Source organism: Hipposideros armiger, unplaced genomic scaffold, assembly GCF_001890085.2.
Source record: "Hipposideros armiger isolate ML-2016 unplaced genomic scaffold, ASM189008v1 scaffold_313, whole genome shotgun sequence".
NCBI lineage: Eukaryota > Metazoa > Chordata > Mammalia > Chiroptera > Hipposideridae > Hipposideros > Hipposideros armiger.
The window spans coordinates 600,315-622,379 of record NW_017731663.1 but is presented as its reverse complement, the minus strand read 5'-3'; the positions used below and the strand labels follow the sequence as shown (position 1 = coordinate 622,379).

Here is a 22,065-nt window from a genome sequence, read left to right as displayed (position 1 = left end):
TGGGTAATGTTTCTGCTTGGGGGAGAGGGGAGTACACGGCTACATTTGTTACCACATCTCATAAAAATTAACAGCTGGAATATTCAGGTCAGCATATTTAACAAAAACAAATCATCTATTTCTAGAGTGTGGAACAGATGTGAGTGCATTTGAAAAATATGCGTCTCTGTGAATGTCTGAGAGTGTTTGGTATGAAAAGGATAAAGAGATGTGTTTTCCCATAGGCATGTGGTCATTAGATTAGAGGCTTTTGCTGACTTTTGGGAATCACAGAAATCGAGGGATTGGGGGAATGAGAGGTATGCATCTAACTAGTTGAGTGGACAGGCATTAACTAATGTCAGTGTGAAAATCTAAAGAACATGCTTCCCTTCAACACTAGAATATTGTTGATATTGGTATAATATATGTGTTACGATGTCTCTTAAAATGTATATATTTTCATTGGGACACTCAACAGAAGGTGAAAGAATGTTGACCAAATTATTATTTTTTTTTCCAGCACTTTCATTTTTCACCAAAATACATCTTTCCAAAAATTACAATCCCCATTTTTCCTTGAACAATATAACCAAAACACGAATGTAAAGAGAGGATACACTGCATTGTTCTTTAAATATGTTATTTTTGACTCCCATAAAATGCATGTATCAATTCATTCATATCATGTTTTAGCCTCAGGAATTGGGAAAACATCTTGACACAGAGATACCTGGTAGCAGTTTTTGTAAGCAAAGAATAATGTGTTTTGGAAATTGCTGACTTTTAAATTATTAACACAAGAGCACACCAGGAAAAAGAAGGGTTTCCCCAGCAAAATGATAGAATCACAGCTTTTTCTCTTGAAGTTGTCACTATTCGATGTGAAAAATTGTTTGATGTTGCTGCGGTTGAAAAACGCACATTCATTTTTTTTTTCCTAAAGAAAAGCCTTTGTTTCTCAGTTTGATATTTTTCATAAATAATTGGAGACTGGGGAAATTGAAAAGGATTTTGTCTCTGGCTGAACTGAGGTGGTAAACATTCTTAGAACTCAAAACCTGCAAAACAGCAAGCACTTTCTTTTTTCAATGGTTTCAACATAACCTGGATATTAGGAGGCAGAAAACAAAGCAGAAACAAAAACCCACGATAACAATGGGGTATCTGCTCCATACTTTCTAAAGTCACCAGGAAAGTCTTTAGCCAGCTCTCCATGGTCTATTTACAAGGCAATAGCTATTAGTTTCCTGCCTAGTCCAAGGAGAGTCTCTGCAGATCATCTAAATAGGCATTCAGTCTTCTCCAAGCTTACAAATACAGGCACTGTATCTTATCACCAATAACAGTTCACTGTGCCACGTGAACCTGTCTGTATTTATGCTATCTGCCTAGTCTTGTGGGTCAACTTGTTAAGTAACAACAACAGTGCCAACAATAGTAATAGTAGTAATAGCTACCAGTTAAAGGATTTCGATTTGCTAGATATACTAAGTACCACATGGTTTATGGCTGAGTTAATACTCACAATACCTTTCCAAGATAGTATCGTTAGCCCCATGACACTAATGCAAAATTTGAAATAAAGTAATTTCTCCCAAGACAGACATTAATTGTGAGTGGAGCTAGAATTTAAACTCAGGCCAGTTTGGCTCCAAAGAAGTTTGCTGAATTCTGTTCTTAGGGTGCTTTACAATTGGACACACTTAGAAGAAGGAAAATAAGAAAGCAAACATTGTTGCTAAATACTGAATGAGTGACCTAGACAGTGTTCAGGGAGGAGGTTATTCATTTAGAGGAGGGGAGGTGGAGGATGGCTCCGTGAAGGTTGTGGGAATAGAAGGTGGGACTAATAAATTACCTGATGGTCAGCAGAAAATGTATTTGGAAGTGAGAGACGAGGCTGAGATGAGAGCAAATGAAGAGGTTCCTATTGATTTTATCTGTTCTCTGACTGACAGAGACAAATGCTTTTCTGGTTAGACCTGCCCTTTCAACCAACTGCCAATCAGAAAAGAACATCAAGGTAAAAAACGATCTCCTTCACAAAATACTCACTCTAGAGCCCCTCCCATATGCTTTAATCTGAAGATAATAGGTGAAGGGAACAGAGAATGACATTTAATGACTCCGTGTAATTATAGCTATTCTTCCATTGGAGTGAAACAAAATGGAGAAACTACAAAAGGGAGACACAGGAACTCAGCGTAGTGTTAGAATATACCATGCATGGTGCTGATCTTGGGGCTTGGTTAGGAAGCTGTGGATGACTGAATTTGGAGGAATCTGGGCAAGCTGAGGTCAGAGGGGCAGAGGTCATAGCTCTCAGTCAGGAGCAAATGGCAGGTGTGGAGATACAGTCCAAGAACAAGACTGTTGGGTTTATAACTAGATGTTCACAGCAGATGTAACAAGTGTATCTGACACTGAACAGGCTCATGTCAGCAATTTTGCACCAGAAAGAAAAATGAGAAGCAGAAAAAATCTTCAGTCTCAAAAGAAACAGCTGTGAGAAGGGAGTCAGGAAGCCGGCCTCTCCCAGTTACATGGGGTGCAGTTCTTTATCTTAACCCAGCCACAGAAGACAGACAAAGACAATGAAGAGGGAGGAATTAAAATGTCTTGAGTTCTCCAGAGACATGAGCTGACAAAGGGGCAAAGTCAACAGCCTGACATGTGGTTTGAGGCTAGTTTGAGGTTGGCTCCAGGGTAGAGCAGTTTAAGATCTAAAGAAGAGGAAGGAAGGAAAGAAGGAAGGAAGGAAGGAAGGAAAGAAGGAAGGAAGGAAGGAAGGAAGGAAGGAAGGAAGGAAGGAAGGAAGGAAGGNGAAAGAAGGAAGGAAGGAAGGAAGGAAAGAAGGAAGGAAGGAAGGAAGGAAGGAAGGAAGGAAGGAAGGAAGGAAGGAAGGAAGGAAGGAAGGGAGGGAGGGAGGAAGGAAGGAAAAGGAAGAGAAAGAAAGGAAAAAAAAGAAAGAAAAGAGTATGAACTCCTGAAAGGCAAAGCTCATACATTAGTTTGTTAAAGTATCCTGAGAACCTACCATGGAGACTTGCTCAGAGTAATGCTTAATCAATGATATTTAATTGGTGGGCTTAGTGAAAATGTAAATAAAAGAGAAAATATAAGCAGACACAAAAATGGTAAGTAGAAATAACATGCCCTTTAAGGAAAAAAAATAAAAAGGCTCCTTCTCATAGCTTTTGCTCCCTGCAGCCAGACCCTGGCTAGTTGGAATGCAGATGGCATGAGCTTGATGGAGGGATATGCGTGTTCATGAGAAACTTTCCATCTATCTGCATGATACTAAAGGGGAGATAGCCTGCAGCACTGACAACACCAATCCATCAGGCACTTGGATACAGCTGCCATGACACAATAAATAGAGATGCTGGAACTCTGTGCACCATTGCTATGGAAAGAGGACCTAGTCTTGAGAGAGCACAAAGCTACATTTGCACTTGCCCTTTGTTCAAAGGAAGAAAGAAGAAAAGGAGAGGAGAAGAACAACCCTAGAATACAAAGCAAAGGGGTATGCCCAGCATCTAACTAAAGCAGACAAAGGTCCTGGGAGAAAAATCATTGGTTTCAAAGAGACTGCTAACTTACCAAGCTAATGCCTCCTTTTTACTAGCATGTTAGGGCAGAACCCTTCTGACATGAGGGCCTGAGTCCCAGCATAGTCTGCTTTCTCACCTTTGCCAAAGTGGTCTCCCAGATGAGCAGGATCAGCAACACTTGAGAACTTGTAAGAAATGCAAATTCCCAGGCTGTGCCTTAGACCTGCTGACTTAGAAACTCTGGGGATGGGGCCCAAACATCTGTATTTTACAAACCCTGCAGATGATCATGGTGCTGGGAAAGTTGAGAATCATTGGTGTCATCGTGACTGAAGTGATTGGTTTCTTCAAACTCCTCTGTCTGAACCATCTGAGGTCCTTCAACTCAAGAATGACTCATAGAGTGGGTATAGCAAGGGTCAGGACCACTCCCTCATTTTTTGGAATAAAGGCTTCTATGATTGGTGGACACTGGGCATGATCCTTTCTCACTTCAGAAAGAATTAGTCAGTTCAAATACCTATCAAAATATAATTTCCAAAAGTTAGAAACATAGTTCATACAGACATACAATTAGGGTATGTCAAAGATTGTATTCAACCCATTAATTGATGAGGAAACTAGTAAGATGGAAAGCTGAGCAACCTATATTTTTAATTACAGGTAATTAAAAATAAAAGAGGAATATTACAATAAGGTTAGAAACAAAACCTCACTGCCCTTTGGGGCAATAATACCATAGCTTTGGGAGTTATCTTTTTCTGTGGGACACAAATCATTTGCGTCTCTATGAGATATAAATCTATAAGTTTACACTGCAGAGTCCGGACACTTAATTAATAGTAAATAGTAAAGTCAAACAATGCTACACTCTCCTAGAAAAGTCAATACTTTTTGGGTGAGCCTGTTAAATAATGCTCCAGAATGACATTGAAAGGGCAGGCAGACATCCTCATGGCTTTCTTTATAAGTTTTGGAAATATTTTCTTAACCCTACAGATCTAGTCTTTCCATCCTAATTCTTGGCAGGGTTGCTGGGCTCCTGGCTCATTATTAACCTGTGAAATCTGCATGTAGATTACCCCATGGTCATGATAGTTTGCTCCTTGCTGCACTCTTATTCAGTGCTGGGTGGATTAGGCCCAGCTGCTCCTGTGATCCATGGCCTGGCACAATCTGCCTGTTTCTCTGTAACCCTCCTTCAGCACTTATGTGTATAGTGATTTCGTGTGTGGTCATTTTGTTCTCCCAGAGGCTAGCCATCTGCAGAGAATATCAACAAGTGCTGGTTCAAGTTCAGAAAGGAGCAGCTCAGGGGAAACTTTCATGCTCTGAAAGGCCCCTAACTGGGACGCTGATCATTGCTGAGGATTTTTTTCAAGATGCCAATCATGTCTCAGATAAACCAGAGGACACCTTTTTATATAAGGAGTGAGTTTTAAACATCAAGACTAAAGAGACACAGAGGATGATAATGTGACTGGAATCCTGTTGGAGAAAGCAGCATCCAAAGAGAGAGGCAGAATACCAACTGAATGCTTAACTACATTTCATTTCTCTGAGCAGAAAAGCTCAGAAACACCCAACGCTGGCTGCCATCTTCAATCTATAACTTGCCCATTGTTGCTGTTTGCAAGAGTTCTTAACTGAGAGCTCATGAACTTCCCAAAGATCTGAGGATAGAATCCAGGCGCTCCCAGAATTTGGATGGAGAGAAAGTGGAATCTTAATTTTCACTAAATTATAACTGGAATTGAACCATTTCTTTCCATTGTTAATGAAGGCAAGAAACTATAATAGCATTAGCAATACTGCTACTTTGTTATGGATATTTTCACATCCCTACTTTGTTACTCTGATTTTGTTATTTAAAGTGTTAATAAAGAAGCATATGTTTGTACGACATTAAAAACAGTTTGATAACTATATTTAGACACAGTTTACTTTTTAATCCTATGTATTTTATTCTATGCATTGAAAAACATTATTCTAAGAGGAGATTCATATGCTGTCAGATTTCTGAAGGGGTTCATGGTGCTGAAAAAGTCAATAATTCTTGCATGTTAGAACTCTGACAAAAGCAAACAAATGAGAATTGATTTTGTTAGTTTGCTGCTTGCTTGTGCTTTGTAGGTATTTTGGTGATATTTTCTTTTACTTCAACTAAACTTGGAAAACAACATGCCCCTGGTTACTATATAATGTCCTGTTTTCCTTCTGAGCTAATTACACACACACACACACACACACACACACACACACACACACACACACACTGACATCATCTTCCTTTTTAAAAAGATTCTTGGTGTTTAAAAGTATAAGGAAGTGTCTACAGTTAGGATTCAAGAGAAGAGCTATTTTGAATATCTGAATATTTCAGGAAGTCCCGACACAACCTCAGATAACCAATATCCAGCCATTAATGCAGAATCCAGGCACCTGGTCCTTTTGACCTCACTAAATCCTTTTGAGAGCAGGAAGCTTTTATTCTTCTTCAAGCCTAAGGTGGCAGATCAGGGGCAAAATAGCCTTTCTTCCCAGTTACGTGCTTCCACAATCATTGTCTATAAGGGGAACAGGGGATACAGGGTTGTAATTTTAGCTCATGATCAACCTGGATTTTTTTTTCCATTTTTGATTTATGTTCAGTGTTAGGTAGTCTACAGAATCTCCTTTTTGAAAAAAAAAAAAAAGGACAGGAACACATGTTTATCATCCTTTTAAAATCTGGCTAAGAGATGAAAAGCCAGGCAACAAAGGCTTTTCCTGGCAAACACTTTAAGATTTAGGGTCAGAGCTGAGAAAGAGTGTTCACAGGTAAAGGAGTTGGACTCCAATGCCTGCTTTGCTACTTACTAATTGTGTGATCAAAGACCTGTTATTTAGTCATTCAGATTCCTATGCAGTGCGAATGTTCTTACTATGCCTGTCTTTAAAGTTTATTGTGAATGGAGTTTATGTCCCAATAGACCCCAGAGTTCCATTTGCCCACCTTAGGTTGCAAGGTAGGAAAGGGTGTCTAAGCACTTAAGAGTAGGTAAAACTGGAGGGAGTGGGGCACGATGAAGATGGGCTGGAATCTTATCTCCGTATCTGGTCTCCCACCACGAAGACTGACAGCTCTGCTGGAGAGAGATACTGCAGGTGTAGCTCTGGGAGGCGCCTGACACAGACAACTTAGTGTCCAGGTGAAGAAGTAGGAAAGCGAGGGGCACAGATGAGCCGTGCCTCTATTTCTGCAAAGAAAATGGCATATGGCTCTGGAGTAATAAGGATGGAAGGACGGAAAGAGATTCTGAAGTACTACTTAGGTTTCTTTGGGAAGGAGAATCAGGACAGTGTGTCCAGAGAGCTTGGATCTCAACAGGCAGGGTGCCAGGATCAGTGGGAGGTCAGCTCAACCCTCTGCAGTGACTTTACGGGCATTGGACAGCAGTGAAAGTGAGGGGATTACACAGCACCATTTTTCTTACCTATATAGGTGGCACCCATGGATGCTTCCAGGCATAAGTATAGAGAGCAAGGGGGATGTTGATGTTCTTGACTACATAGGTGGGGGCAATGAGCCAGTAGAGTCTGAGTTATTTCTGTTAATGTCCCACTCACAGGTGACATAGGGCCTGAGGAAATTGGGACTATATGAAGACAAATGAGTGGTAGTGTGCCATCTTTGTAAGCTATAAAGCCTTATAAAAATGTAAAATTTTGGAGTGTTTGTCTTTTTTAGCAAATTTCTCAGCACCTTGTGGGCAGTAAATAACGCCTGTTGGATGAATGAAGGAATGAACATAAAAGAGCTAATTTTCAGGGTCCAAAGAGATTGACTGAGCACATTTACACATAATATCCATATTTCAGCTAACCACTCTAAAAAAGAGAATGTTTTCTACATTTGAAGGCCAACAAAACAATTATTTATGTGCCTTTTATAAGCCTAGCTAAAAGTACAAGAGATAGAGAGCAACAAAGAGGGAGAAACTGAGATTTGGCTGGCCTGTCAACTCATTTTCTCCTCTCTATGGAAATAATACCCACAGGTCCCATCTTTCATTGCTTTTCACATTCTGCTTTCAGTCATTTAAAATTCCTATTGAAGGCCCTTCACTGAATCCATACCCATGTATTTTCTAGTCCTCTCTATATTTAGAACCCAGAAAGACAAAAATAAATGTAGTTTTTTTTGACATTTTAGATTTTGTTTTAATAAGAAAGCTCTATCGAAAATTATTTTTTAAAAGATTGTACAAATATTCAATAATTATTTTATGGTTTACCAGTGAAGTGTGAAACATATCAACAAAATGTCAAGTGGGTTTACAAACTCTCTAATTTCCCAGTCGATTTGATTATGTACAACTCTTTGATTCTTTTTAGACATGATGACACATACTAATTTTATTGCTCTTTGAAGATATTGCATTTTTTGAGAAATTGAAGGTTTGTAACGACCCTGGTTCAACAAGTCTATCAGTGCCTTTTTCCAACAGCATTTGCTCACTTTTGTGTCTCTGCATCACGTTTTGGTAATTCTCTCAATATTTTAAACTTTGTCATTATTAGTCTGTTATGGTGATCTGTGGTCAGTCATCTTTGATGTTACTATTGTAATTATTTTGGAATGCCACAAACCGTGCCCATATGCGATCTGACAATTAAGTTTGAGAACTTGTTGCAATGATGTTGCTAACCTTGTTTGATATCAGAAGGATTATTCATTATGAATTTGTACCAACGTGACAAATGGTTAGCCAAGTTTACTATTTGGGAGCGCTGAAAAGGCTGCATGAAAAAGTTAGCTGAAAATGACCTGAACTTTTCACCAACAGTTCATGGCTCTTGCATCATGACAATGCACCAGCTCACATAGAACAGTCTGTGAGGGAGTTTTGCCAGTAAACAAATTACTGTATTGGAACTCCCTCCCTACTCACCTGATCTGGCACCCAATGAATTCTGTTTTAACCCAAAGGTAAAGGAAATATTGAAAGAAAAACATTTTGATGACATTCAGGACATCAAGGGTAATATGATGACAGCTCTGATGGCCATTCCAAATAGAGAGTTCCAAAATTGCTTTGATGGGTGAACTAGGCACTGGTGTTAGTGCATAGCTTCCCAAGGGGAGTGCTTCAAAGGTGACCGTAGTGATATTCAGCAATGAGATATGTAGCATTTTTTCTAGGATGAGCTCACGAACTTAATTGTCTGACCTCCTATGAGACAGCAGACTTAATAAATGTTGTGTATGTTTTCACTGCTTCACTGACCAACAATTCTCCCATCTCTCTCCCTCTCCTTGGGCCTCTCTGTTCCCTGAGAAACAATATTGAAATTAGGCCAATTAGTAACCCTACAATGGCCTTTAAGTGAGCAAGTGAAAGGAAGAGTTACATGTCTCTTATTTTTAAGCAAAAGCTAGAAATGATTAAGCTTATCAAGGAAGGCATGTTGAAAGCCAAGATAGGCTGAAAGGTAGTCCTCTTATGCAAAGAGTTATTCAAGCTGTGAGTGCAAAGGAATAGTTCTACAAGGAAATTAAAAGTGCTACTCCAGTGAAAACACACGTTAAGAAAGTAAAACAGCCTTATTGTTTATATGGAAAAAGTTTTAGTGGTCTGGATAGAAGATTAAACCACCTACAATGTTCCCTTATGCCAAAGACTAATCCAGAACGAAGCTCTAATTCTCTTCAATTCTGTGAAAGCTGAGAGAGGTAAAGAAGCTGCAGCAAAAATGTTTGAAGCTATCAGATATTGGTTCATGAGGTTTAAGGAAAGAAGCCATCTCCATAACATAAAAGTACAGGGTGAAGCAGTAAGTGATGATGTAGAAAACACAGCAAGTTGTCCAGAAGATCTAGCTAAGATAATTAATGAAGGTGGCTACACTATACAACAGGTCTTCAATGTAGATAAAACAGCTTTATATTGGAATAAGATGAGATCTAGGACTTTTGTAGCTAGAGAGGGGAAGTCAATGTCTGGCTTCAAAGCAACAAAGGACAGGCTGACCCTGTTAAGAGCTAATGCAGCTGGTGATTTTAAGTTGAAGCCAGTGCTCATCTACCATTTTGAAAATCCTAGGGCTTTTAAGAATTACGCTAACCCTACTCTGCCTGTGATCTATAAATGGAACAACAAACCCTGAATGTCAGCACATTTGTTCACCACATGGTTTACTAAATATTTGAAGCCCACTGTTGAGACTTACTTCTCAGAAAAAAGATTCCTTTCAAAATATTACTGCTCATTGACAATGCACCCGGTTACCCAAGAGCTCTGATGGAGATATTCAGTGAGATTAATGTTGTTTATATGCCTGCTAACACAACATCTATTATGCAGCCCATGGACCAAGAACCAATTTTGACTCTCCAGTGTTATTATTTAAGAAATATATTTTGTAAGGCTATAGTTGTCATAGATAGTGATTCCTCTGACAAATCTGGGCAAATTCAATTAAAAACTTTCTTGAAAAAGACTTACAATTCTAGATGCCATTAAAAACATTATGATTCTTTATTTACGGTGGCTAAGACATGGAAAAACCACAGTATTCTTCGATAGACGATTGGATAGAGAAGTTGTGGTATATATACCCAATGAAATACTATTTTGCCATCAGAACAGATGAATAGTGCCATTTGCGACAACATGGATGGATCTTGAGATTATAATGCTAAGCAAAATATCAGACAGAAAAAGTCGAGAACTATATAATTTCATTGATATGTGGTACATAAAACTGAAAACAACAAAGGAACAAGATAAACAAATGAAGAAACAAAAACTCATAGCCACAGACAATAGTTTAGTAGTTACCACAGGGCAAAGGGGGAGGACGGTGGTAGATGAGGGTAAAGGGGATCAAATATATGGTGATGGAAGGAGAACTGACTATGGGTGGTGAACACACAGTGTGATATATAGATGATGTATTACAGAATTGTACACCTGAAACCTATGTAACTTTACTAACAATTGTCATCCCAATACATTTTAATTAAAAACAAGAATACAAACAAAACATCGTTGTGATTCATTGATATCAATATTAATAGACATTGGAAAGAAGTCGATTTCAACCCTTCCAGGTGACTTTGCATTCAGGATATTAGTGGTGGAAGTAACAGCAGATGTGGTGGCAAAAGCAAGAGAACCAGAATTAGAAGTGGAGCCTGAAGATGTGACTGAACTGCTGCAGTCTCATAATAAGACTTTAATGGGTGAGGGATTGCTTCTCATTAATGAACAAAGGAAGTGGTTCCTTGAGATGGAATCTACTCCTGGTGAAGCTGCTGTGAAGATTGTTGAAATGGCAACAAAGAATTTAGAAATTACACAATCTTAGTTGATAAAGTGCAGTGGCAGGGTTTGAGTAGATTGGCTCCAATTTTGACAGAACTTCTGTGGGTAAAATGCTGTCAGACAGCATTGCATGTTACAGAGAAATCATTCGTGAAAGGAAGAATCAATTAATATAGCAATCTTCAATGTTGTCTTATTTTAAGAAATTACCACAGCTCTGCCTTCAGCCACCACCGCCTTCATCATTCACCAGTCTTCAACATCGAGGCAAGACCCTCCACCAGCAAAAAGGTTATGATTTGCTAAAGGCTCAGATGAGGGTTAGCATTATTTAGCAATAAAGTATTTTTAAATTAAGGTTTGTACATAGTTTTATATACATAATGCTAATTCACAGTTAATAGACTACAATATAAGCGTAACTTTTATATGCACTGGGAAAGTTTGTGTGACTTGCTTTATTGTAATATTCGCTTAATTGGTAGTCTGGAATAAATTCTACATAGCCCAAGTCATTCCTGTAGCTTTAAGTGAGTGAAATTTAGCTTCTCCTCTATAACTCAGTACCAATTTATAGTAAAGTAAAACCTTAGACCAAATTCTTTCATTCACACAGACAATAATTAAGAAAACATCCATTAGGAAGGAGGCACAAAACTGTACATGCAACCAATTATGAAACTGACAGCTCAGTAAATTTCTGACTTTCTGATATTTTAGGATGATCCAGCAACACCAATATAAAAGTTTTAGTGAAGGCAGTGGCAACAACTTCCCAAAGGTAAGATTCTGTTATGCTTATAGTCATTATTAGCTAAACGGAAATGCCCCAACGCAATGGCTGGACACAGGCCCACTTAAGGAACAAGTTTTGTGTCTCATAATGGTGCAGGTGATAGGTCACTCCATATCCTAACATCTTATTTAGCAAGGATGGAACATGTGTAAAATATTTTAGCCATTTCACATATCTTATATCACCATTAAATACGGAAATACATAGGTACACATATGAATGTGTGTGCATATATGTATATACACATATTATAATAACATTGGCTAGGTCAGGGGTCAGCAAAATTTTTTTGTAAAAGGTAAGATAGTAAATATTTTAGTCTTTTCAGTCTCTGCTGTAATTTCTGTGTATCCATGTCTATATCACAGCGACTCAACCTGCCGTTATAGCAGGACAGCAGTCACACTACATGTAAGAGCAAGAACATGCGTGTGCTCTGATGCTTTATTTGTGAACAATGAAATTTGAATCTCTCATAATTTTCACATATCATAAATTATTATTTTTCTTTGTACTTTTAAAAACATGAAATATTCTCACCTCATAGTCATGGGCCATCCCAAAATAGGCAGTGGGCAGTATTTGCTCTACAGAGTGTAGACTACAGATTTCTCATATAAGTTATGAAACTGTAAAGCCAATTTCTGACATTAGAGCATATGTCCTGTGACTGGGAAAGCTGAAAAGAGAAAAGGCAATAATTACAGAACATGTATTTATAGATGTTACCTGATATACTCATTAAAATTTCTCTTGAAGTTATAGACTATATTATTTTCACCGTTCTGTACATGTACAAAAGAGGGTTCAGTGACATTCTGAATACAGACTAGAGAGTTAAGTACAGGTCTGTCTGATTTCAAAGTTCATGTGTTTTCCTTTCCAAAGTCATGCTTGTGGGAATTCTCCCTTCGAAAGGAGCAATAGACCATTTAGAGGAGAGAGAGTCTGAGCTTTTATTGCCAGCATTTCTCTGCTGCCTGATTCCAGAGGCATCATTCCCATCATGCTGTGTGACTGTCCCCTTTTGATCAGACAGAATGTGAATGGAGTTGCTTGACGTTGTACAAAGAGCCTACTCAGTTGTTTTGACCTGGTAGTTTTTTGGAGGCTTTGTAAAAACCACTAAAGGGCTTTAAAAACTGAATTGACATGATCAAATTTTGTTTTACAAATGTAGTGTTGAGATTTGAGGCTGCATTTCAGAACAAGAATTCAGCACCAAATGAATCATTAATGACCAACTTATGTAACGAAAGAAAAGATACAACTATAAAAGCCTATGCTCATTTGAAATTGTAAAAGTATATTGTAAGTTTTAAAAATGGGCTATATTTTATGCACAAGGGGAGCAAACAAAAATATATAAAGCACACACAAAACAGAACTGTGCTTTATCTTACATTTAACGTAAATGTTACATAAAATAAATATTAATTACGTAGTTGAAATTCATTTTTTATTTCTTTGAATTTTTGAAATAAAAAGTCCAAATGTTCTTCGGAGGTACAATCTTACAATACTTATTAAAAATTCACATAATCTTGACTCAGAAATACTACCTGCAGGTACTATTTCTCTTATGTGAAGTAATGTATGCACTAGTATATAAATTGAAGAATTGTGTATAAAAATAAATCATTTGAATAAATCTAACTCTCATAAATATAGGACTAGTTAATAAATTATTATATATCCATATAAAAAACAGTATGTAGTTTAAAAAAAATGAGATGGTTCTGTGTACGTAGCTACTGAAAGAGCTCTAAAATATATTGTTTGATTTTTTATATAGTTACATGTCAGTATATATCATTTATATAAAATGTATCTCTATCTATCAATATCAATCTGTTTGTGTTCATATGTGTTTTGTCTATGTGTGTAAAATGATACATCATTCTAGAAAGGGGAGTACCACAAGGAAAACCAAACCAAACAAAATAAAATAAGAACTAGTTACCTCAAAGGAGAAAGGAAGCCTCCAGGAGGTCAGAGAAAAAAGAAAGGCTCTTTTTTTTTAACTTTTTTATCTACATTTTGAATATTTTACTAAAATACAGCTAACCTACAATATTATATTAGTTTCAGATATACACCATAATTATTCAACATTAATGTACCATAAAGAAATGATCACCGTGATGAGTCCAGCAACCAGCTGACACTACACTATGCTATCACAATATTATTGACTATATTCCCTATGCTGTACATTAGATCCCCGTGACTTATTTGTTTTATACCTGGAAATTTGGACCTCTTATTCCTCTTCATCTTTCGTCCCCTTTTAAATTTTTCAGTTACACTTGACATTCAATATTATTTTATATTAAGTTCAGGTGTACAGCATAGTGTTTAGACAGTTATATAATTTAAGAAGTGAGCCCCCTGACTAGCCTAGTCACTGGCACTATACATAGATATTACCGTATTATTGACTATATTCCCTATGCTTTATTTATATCCCCATGATTATTTTGTAACTATCAATTTGTACTTCTTAATCCCTTCACCTTTTTGACTCTGCTCCTTAAGTCCCCACCTATCTATCACCCCAATAAATCTAGTAGCCATTTGGCACCATACATAGTCATATTGACTATAACCCTTATGCTGTACCCTACATCCCCATGACTACTTGTTAACAACCAATTTGTACTTCTTAATCCTTTCCCTTTTTTCACCCACCTCCCCAACTACCTTCCCATCTGGCAACCATCAAAAGTTTCTCTGTATCTATGAGGTTGTTTCTTTTGTTTGTATGTTTATTTTGTTCTTTAGATTCCGTATATAAGTGAAATCGCATTGAATCTGTCTTTCTCTTCTGACACTCCATTCAACATAATAAACCCCAGGTCCATCGATGCCATCACAGATGGCAAGAACCCATTCACTTTCCCAGCCGAGCAACATTCCATTGTATAGATGTACCACCTCCTTTTTATTCATTCTTCCATCTACAGACACCCAGGCTGCCCCCCATATCTTGGCCACTGTAAACAATGCTGCAATGAACACACATTCCCTTGAAGTAGCCTTTGGGATCCTTCAGATAAATACCCTGAAGTGGGATTACTGGATTTTTCTTTGTCTTTTTTGATAGCCTTTGTTTTAAAGTCTATTTTGTCTGGTATAAGCATTGCTACCATAGCTTTGTTTTTGTTTTTGTTTTTTTCATTTCCATTTTCATGAAATATCTTTTTCCATCCCTTTACTTTCTGTCTGTGTGTATCTTTCCATCTGAAGTGAGTCTCCGGTAGGCAGTACATGTAAGGGTCTGGTTTTCTTATCCATTCAACCACACTATCTTTTGATTGGAGCATTTAATCCACTTATATTTAAAGTAATTGTTGATTGATATGTAGTTATTGCCATTTTATTATTCATATTTTTTATCTTTAAAAAAATTTTTCATTTTAAAGAAGTTCCTCTAACATTCCTTTTAATACTGGTGTGATGAACTCCTATAGCTTTTTCTTCTCTGGGAAGCTCTTTATCTCTCCTTGATTCTAAATGATAGTCTTGCTGGGTAGAGTAGTTTTGGTTGTAGGTCCTTGCTTTTCATCACTTTGAATATTTTGTGCCAATCCCTTCTGGACTACAAAGTTTCTGTTGAGAAATCAACTGAGAGTCATATGGGAGCTCCCTTGTAGGTAACTAACTGCTTTTATCTTGCTGCTTTTAAGATTTTTTTCTTTGTCTTTAACCTTTGGCTTTTTAATTAAGATGTGCTTGGTTTGGGCCTGTTTGGGTTCACCTTGTTTGGGACTCGCTGTGCTTTCTGGGCTTGTATGTCTATTTCCTTCACCAGATTAGGGAAGTTTTCCATCTTTCTTTCTTTCTTTCTTTCTTTCTTTCTTTCTTTCTTTCTTTCTTTCTTTCTTTCTTTCTTTCTTTCTCTCATCTTTCTTTTCTTTTTAAAGATTTTATTGGGGAATTGGGGAAGGGAACATTGTGTTTTTCCAGGACCCATCAGCTCCAAGTCAAGTTGTTGTCCTTCAATCTTAGTTGTGCAGGGTGCAGCTCAGCTTCAAGTCCAATCACCATTTTCAATCTAGTTGTGGGGGGGGGCAGTGGGTACAGCCCACCGTCCCATGCAGGAGTTGAACCGGCAACCTTGCTGTTAAGAGCATGGGCTTTCACCAGCTAAGCCACCTGGTCGCCTGCTGGCAGCTTGGCTTGGGCACAGCTCACTGGCTCATGTGGGAATTGAACCGGTCACCCTGTCGCTCAGAGTTTGCGCTCTAACCAACTGCACCACCCGGCCAGTCCCTCCATCATTATTTCTTCAAATAGGGTTTCAATCCCTTATTTCTCTCTCTTCTTCTTCTGGCACCCCTATGATGTGAATATTGGTACACTTTGTGTTGTCTCAGAGGCCTCTTAAACTATTGTCATTTTTTGGTATTGGTTTATCTTTTTGCTGTTCTGATTAGGTGTTTTCTGCTACCTTATCTTCTAAATCGCTGATTAAGTCCTCTGCATTGTCTAATCTACTGTTGATTTCCTTTCATGTATTCTTCATTTCAGTTTATTGTATTCTTATTTCTGACTGGTTCTTTCTTATGTTTTTTATATCCATTTTTACGTTTTATATCTCTTTGTTGAAGTTCTCCCTGAGATCACTGAGTATTCTTATAACCAGTGTTTTCAACTGTGCATCTGGTAGATTGCTTTTCTCTACTTTGTTTAGTTGTTTTTCAGGAGCTTTGTTCTGTTCTTTCATTTGGGACATATTTCCTTATCTCCCTGTGTTTGTTTCTATGTATTAGGTAGGGCTGCTGTGTCTCCCAATTTTAGTACAGTGGTCTTATGTAGGAAGTGTCCTATAAGGCCCAGTGGTGCAGTCTCTCTGGTCATCTGAGCTGGGTGCTACAGGAGTGTCCTGTGTGTGGGTTGTGTATGACTTCCTGTTGTAGTTCAGCCTTAGTTGCTGTTTGCATGTCAATGGAAGCCACCCTCTGGTTGATTGGTTGTGAGGCCTGGCTGTGACTACAGTGGAGGAGCTGTTGTGCAGAGGTTGACCCTACCAAAGCAGGATTTACCTAGTATGTCGTTTGGGTCTTCCATTTTCAGAGGAAGCCAGGTTATGCTCCAGCTAGTTCCAAAGATGGCCACTGTGTGTGCCAACCCTAAAGCCCCTGGGAGGGGCCCTGCCACTGGCCAAGTTCAACAGCAGCTTATGCCCTGCCTGGGGACAACTGTCATGAGCCACAATGCAATCTGCAGATGGCTGCCACATGTACTGGGCTTGGAGGTACCTCAAAATTCCAAGCCATAAACTGAGGCTGGCTGCTACTAGTGCCAGGCTTGGGGTTGTCCAGCACAAGGCATAAGACATGCTGAAGCTCGGTGCTGCTTGTTTGGGTTTTGTGAACCTTTGACAGATTTTAGGAAACTGCGCAGCATTAGCCAAGACAGGCAGTTTTATGGAAAAGCTACTGGAAGTGGCTCAGGTGTGCCCACAGGTTGGATGGGTCTGGGTCTCAGGGAATCGCCAGGGCAGGGTTAATGATGTTAGCTAGGTTGATGGCGACTCAAACGTGGTCTGCATCTGTACACACGAAGAGGGGAGGGCCCAACAAGAATACAATGGATTCCATCAGTACTTGTGTCTGAGTGAATGCGGCCCCTCCAGCCCTTGCCCTGAAGCCAGAAAACTCAGTTTCTTTCCATATGTCCCTGGCACCTTTTGAGCTTCTGCCCCAGTACTGGAGCTCAGAGTGAGCGAGTTTGTCAGTGAGTATGTCCATATGCGGGCCCTTTCAGGGGATCACCTAGGACTATAGCTGCACTCTGCCTCACCCAGTCACAATCTCCACTGGTTTTCACAGGCAGAAGTTTTTAAGATTTCTCTCCCTGGCACTGGAACTCTGGGCTGGGGTGCCTGGTGTGGTGCTGGACACCTTGTCTCTCCAAGAGGGAACTCTGCAGCTGAGATATCTCTCCCAATTTTTAGGATTTTTTTTCTTTTTATAGCTGAGCCATCCTGCCACCTGTTGGCAGCTCAGTGGCAGCTCAACTCAGGCCAGGTCTCAAACCGCTGTTGCTCAGACCTCACACTCTTGAGCGAGCTCTTACCCAACTGAGCCACTCGGCCAGCCTCTCTCCCAATTTTTAAAGGTCACAGGCAGATGTGGGACCAATCCATTCTATGCCTTGGCCCTTCCTACCAATCTTGAGGTGGCTTCTTCTGTATGTCCTTAGTTGTAGGGCTTCAGTTCAGCTAGACTTCAGGTGATTCTCAATGATGGTTGTTAGGTAATTTAGTTGTAATTTTGATGTCATGAGAGGAGGTAAGCACAGTGTTTACCTATTCAGCCATCTTGACTGGAAATCGGGGTTTGTTTTTTTGTTTGTTTAACTTTATAAACTTTCATACATTTTAAGTTTTGTAAGAGAAACTAATATTACATACTTTTAGAAAGCTTTATACATTTATCCAAGGAAATTTGAAACAGCTGATTTATTTATTTTTTGTTTTAGTAAATATCCACATAGCAAGTTGACACAATCAAAATCTCTTCATCAAATTTTGTTCTTTGCTTAGAGTAACAAGTGTTCAATGGATGGGTCTTTTCTTGTTGTTGCTGTTGTTGTTGTTGTTGATGATGATGGTGATGATGATGATGATTCTGCTGCTGGTGTTTCTTCTTCATTATTACAGGACAAAGTTGATCTTCACTCCAAAGCTTTTGCTAAAGTTCCAAGTTTATTCAAATGGAGTCCCACAGTCTCCAATCATAGCAGTTCTGTATTAATAGTAATTGCTCACATTTACTGAATACTTACTACATGTCATGCTTTGATCTTAATGATGTACAAGTACAAACTCATTCAATCCTCTACAGCACTTTGCCAAAGTGCTATTTAGAAATGAGGAAACTGAATCGCAAAAGCTTAGATAGCCTGCCCAAAGTTATAGAGCTGATAAGCATAGGGCCTGGCTTTAAACGAGGCAGTCTGGCTCCACCCTGCTCTGCTGCATACTCTACATCCCGGAGATTAAAAAGTTGGTCACAATCAAGCACCTAAAGCTTCTGTTTTTACCATGAACATTTCTAATATTCCTTACTTCCTTGAGTTAGGTTCCACTGAGTAAGGCTCAAATCACTTCCGTTGGCACACAAAGTTCCTCATGATCTTATGTCCTCCCCGTACCTACCTCTGCAGTCTTATGTCTCACCACCTCCTTCTTACCCACCATCCAGTCATACTGAGCTGCACAGTTTCCAAAAGCACCCATACTCACTCTTGCCTCCCTGAATTCATATGGCTTCTCTTGTGTGGAATGTCCTTTCACTCCTCTATGCTTGGCTGACACCCACTCACCCATAAGAATCTGATCAGGCCTTATAAACCTATCTATGACTTTTCCTTTTCTTGAAACCATCCCCTCACTCACACATACATACACACCAGCATGCATTAGTAGTGCAAGTGTTCTTCTACTAACATTTTTCCAGCTGCACTGTAGTTGTCTGGTAACATCCCTCTTTCCCTCAATGCTGTGTACACACTCTTGGCAGTGACCTTATGTCTCCAGCTCCTTGGTCAGTGTGGCAATAATTAGTAGGAGTTCAACAAAAGTATGATAAATTAATAAATAAATAAAAGCTTCTGAGGGAGAATTGAATCTGGTTGACAACACCCTGCTGCATGACTAACTTTCCAAGGGCACTCTATGATGAGAACTAATGATTATTACTCCTTCTATGTTGATTTACATGATGGAAACAATAGATGTGAAAATTTTCACTTAACTAAAATTACTTTTAAAACTTTGCCTGAGCACCCAATAATTCAATGATTTCAAGTTTCCACCTCCCCCATAAAATAATTTTGGAAATATATGAGACAATGATAGCAACTCTTGCTGACCTTGTAGAAGTCTATTCCATTCTTTTGGCGCATTGCTAATTAAAATCAACAATGGATCATATACAGCTCTGATTTATTTTTAACTATTTCTCAGGTGATATTCTTGACTCTTAACTGGCAGTGACCTTTAAATGTGTGTGCATGGTATGTGTTCATAGCTATTTCCTTCCATGCCACTCAAACTCTATTTCCCTGTTTTTTCCATTCATTGATTTAGAATTGTTATGGCTGTCTAATTGCTTCTAAGATGATTTTGAGTTAAACACTATTCAATCTTCTCATATAAGAGATTTATTAATACAAACTTTTGTCTAAAGAATTTACTCATGAAAACTTGTTTTATTTTCATTAAAACCCTCTGATGTAGTTCTGTTACAACCAGGGAAACTGAAGCATGAAGAAGATAAAAGACTTGTGCAAAGCTAGTGAAGTAATATAACTAGCAAGAGCCAGAGCCAGGATTCAAACCCATGCAGTCAGCCACCAGAAACTATTCTCATAAATACCGTACTACCTTGCCACTCATAAGTGGTTATATTTCTAAAAGGTTAATAAGAATTCTGTACAAATGCAATAAGAATATTCATTCACTAAGAGACACAATAACTGTTTTTACCCACAGTTACCTCTCACAGGCCATATGACCTTCAACAGTTTACTGCATTTCTCTTGAACTCTCACAGGTGATTTTGAGCTATAAAATTCACTATCTACCTGGGAATTAGAAAAAGAGAGAGTATCCTGTGTTTTTATGACTTGAGCCTCACCTTCTATTGAGGTAAAACCTATGGCCATATTTGGGAATACCATTCTATTTCACAAGCTCCATTGACACCTACCATGTCACTCTCCACTCTCCTCCATGGTGGGGACTCTGCTGTTGCTATGGCTTCTTGGGGGTGTCTCATTATCCTCATTGTTGAAGGCTCACATAAAGGAGGTCCTTCCACATGGCCCAGAGCTGCCCATGCCCCTACTCCTAAGACCCTCACACATGCACTTGCTGCTCTGCCTGTTTCTGCCTCCAGAGCAATGATTACTAATGCACTGTGGGTGGAGGGAAGGTCAAGGATAGCAGTTTTAGATGCTTCAAAGCTGAGACCTCTTGACAGAAGGAAACAAGTTCCTTCCTTCTCTGCTTTATTCTATTAAATAGGTATCAAATCTATACCATCCTGTCTAATTAATTCTCATATGAAGTTAAGTTAATCAGTTTTTGTAGTTTCTTACTTACAGCTATGTTCTTCTAAATTTATGAAAGATAAATCAGCGGGAATATCTTAGTAAAAGGCAATATATTTTACTAAGAAACTCTAGATGTTCCCTTGGACATCTGAACCATTGTCATTGGACCAAAGATATAAACTTGGTATTTCTTTCTTTCTGATGAGTTCTTTTTCAGTCAGCCCACCAGCCAATATCAGGATCCTAGTCATAAACATAACTTGAATTCAAGATGAATCCTCCTTCATGCCAAACTATACTATTGAAAACCCCCAATTGTAGATAACATAGTATTCTCCCCCTTGATGACAAGTAGCATGACCTCTCTCTCTCTCTCTCTCTCTCTCTCTCTCTCTCTCTCTTTCTCTCTGTCTCTCTAGAAAGAATGGTATAGTCACTAATGTGGAATATAATCATGGAGGTGAGCACAGAACAGAAAGCTTAAGACATCACTATCACTAACATTAAAAGAATTTCTGTATCTTGGCATTCCTAAATTTACTGAAATTGAACCTGAGAAAGTGTCCTTCCTTGAAGAAGACAACTAAAAATGAAAACAGCTTCAAACTTGAACCAGTTGGCTAGTGTGCGGGGCTCCTACCGTTTAGCAGAAACACCTTGCAGACATCATAAAGATCAGTACATATAACTGATCATTGAATACAAACTCCAAGCATTTGGCCCAATTACAGGTAGTTGTCAGGTGGCATGTACTGTGGCAGACATGAAGCTTTCTACACACCTGGCTGGAGCAGATGAGCTCCACTCTGTGTTTGGACGTTGAGCCAGGTGCATTTGCCTTCGTCCCAAGAGGAGTCTGGCTCCAGGAGGAACACACAGCATCTCCCTTCACTTCAGAGTAAAAACTGCAACATAATTTATTCAGGATGGGCCCAGATTCTTAATTGGACAGGAGCGTGAGAAAACTCTGGCTGTGAGCACAGCGTGTTCTACTATCGAACTTTTCTGTCGACAACCTTTCAGCACTTCCTGTCAGGCTAACCTTAATTCTGTCTGGTCAGGCACCGGCAGGTGGTGGCGCTGACTAAGAATGAGAGAAACATAAAGTTGTGAAAAATCAAACAGTAACCCACAGGAGAGATTTTCTCCCTCTTTTCTCAAGCTTCCAAAACCAAAGGAAAAAAGGAAGCTCTCATCACTTCTTTCTCTAGACCTGTTGTACTGAATCACCATCTGTTTACTTTGATTGGTTAACTCTTTCCCAGATAGCATCTCTAGTTCCTAGAATATATGTGGGGGAGGAGTTAGGAGGGAGATGGGAGCAGAGAAAGATTTTGTTTAATTTCTGCAGAAA

At 38.9% G+C, this 22,065-nt stretch overlaps 1 pseudogene; it reads left to right on the top strand.

The window, feature by feature from the left end:
* Positions 1-8,894: 8,894 nt before the first annotated feature.
* Positions 8,895-11,171, top strand: LOC109392071 (tigger transposable element-derived protein 1-like; annotated as a pseudogene).
* Positions 11,172-22,065: the final 10,894 nt, after the last annotated feature.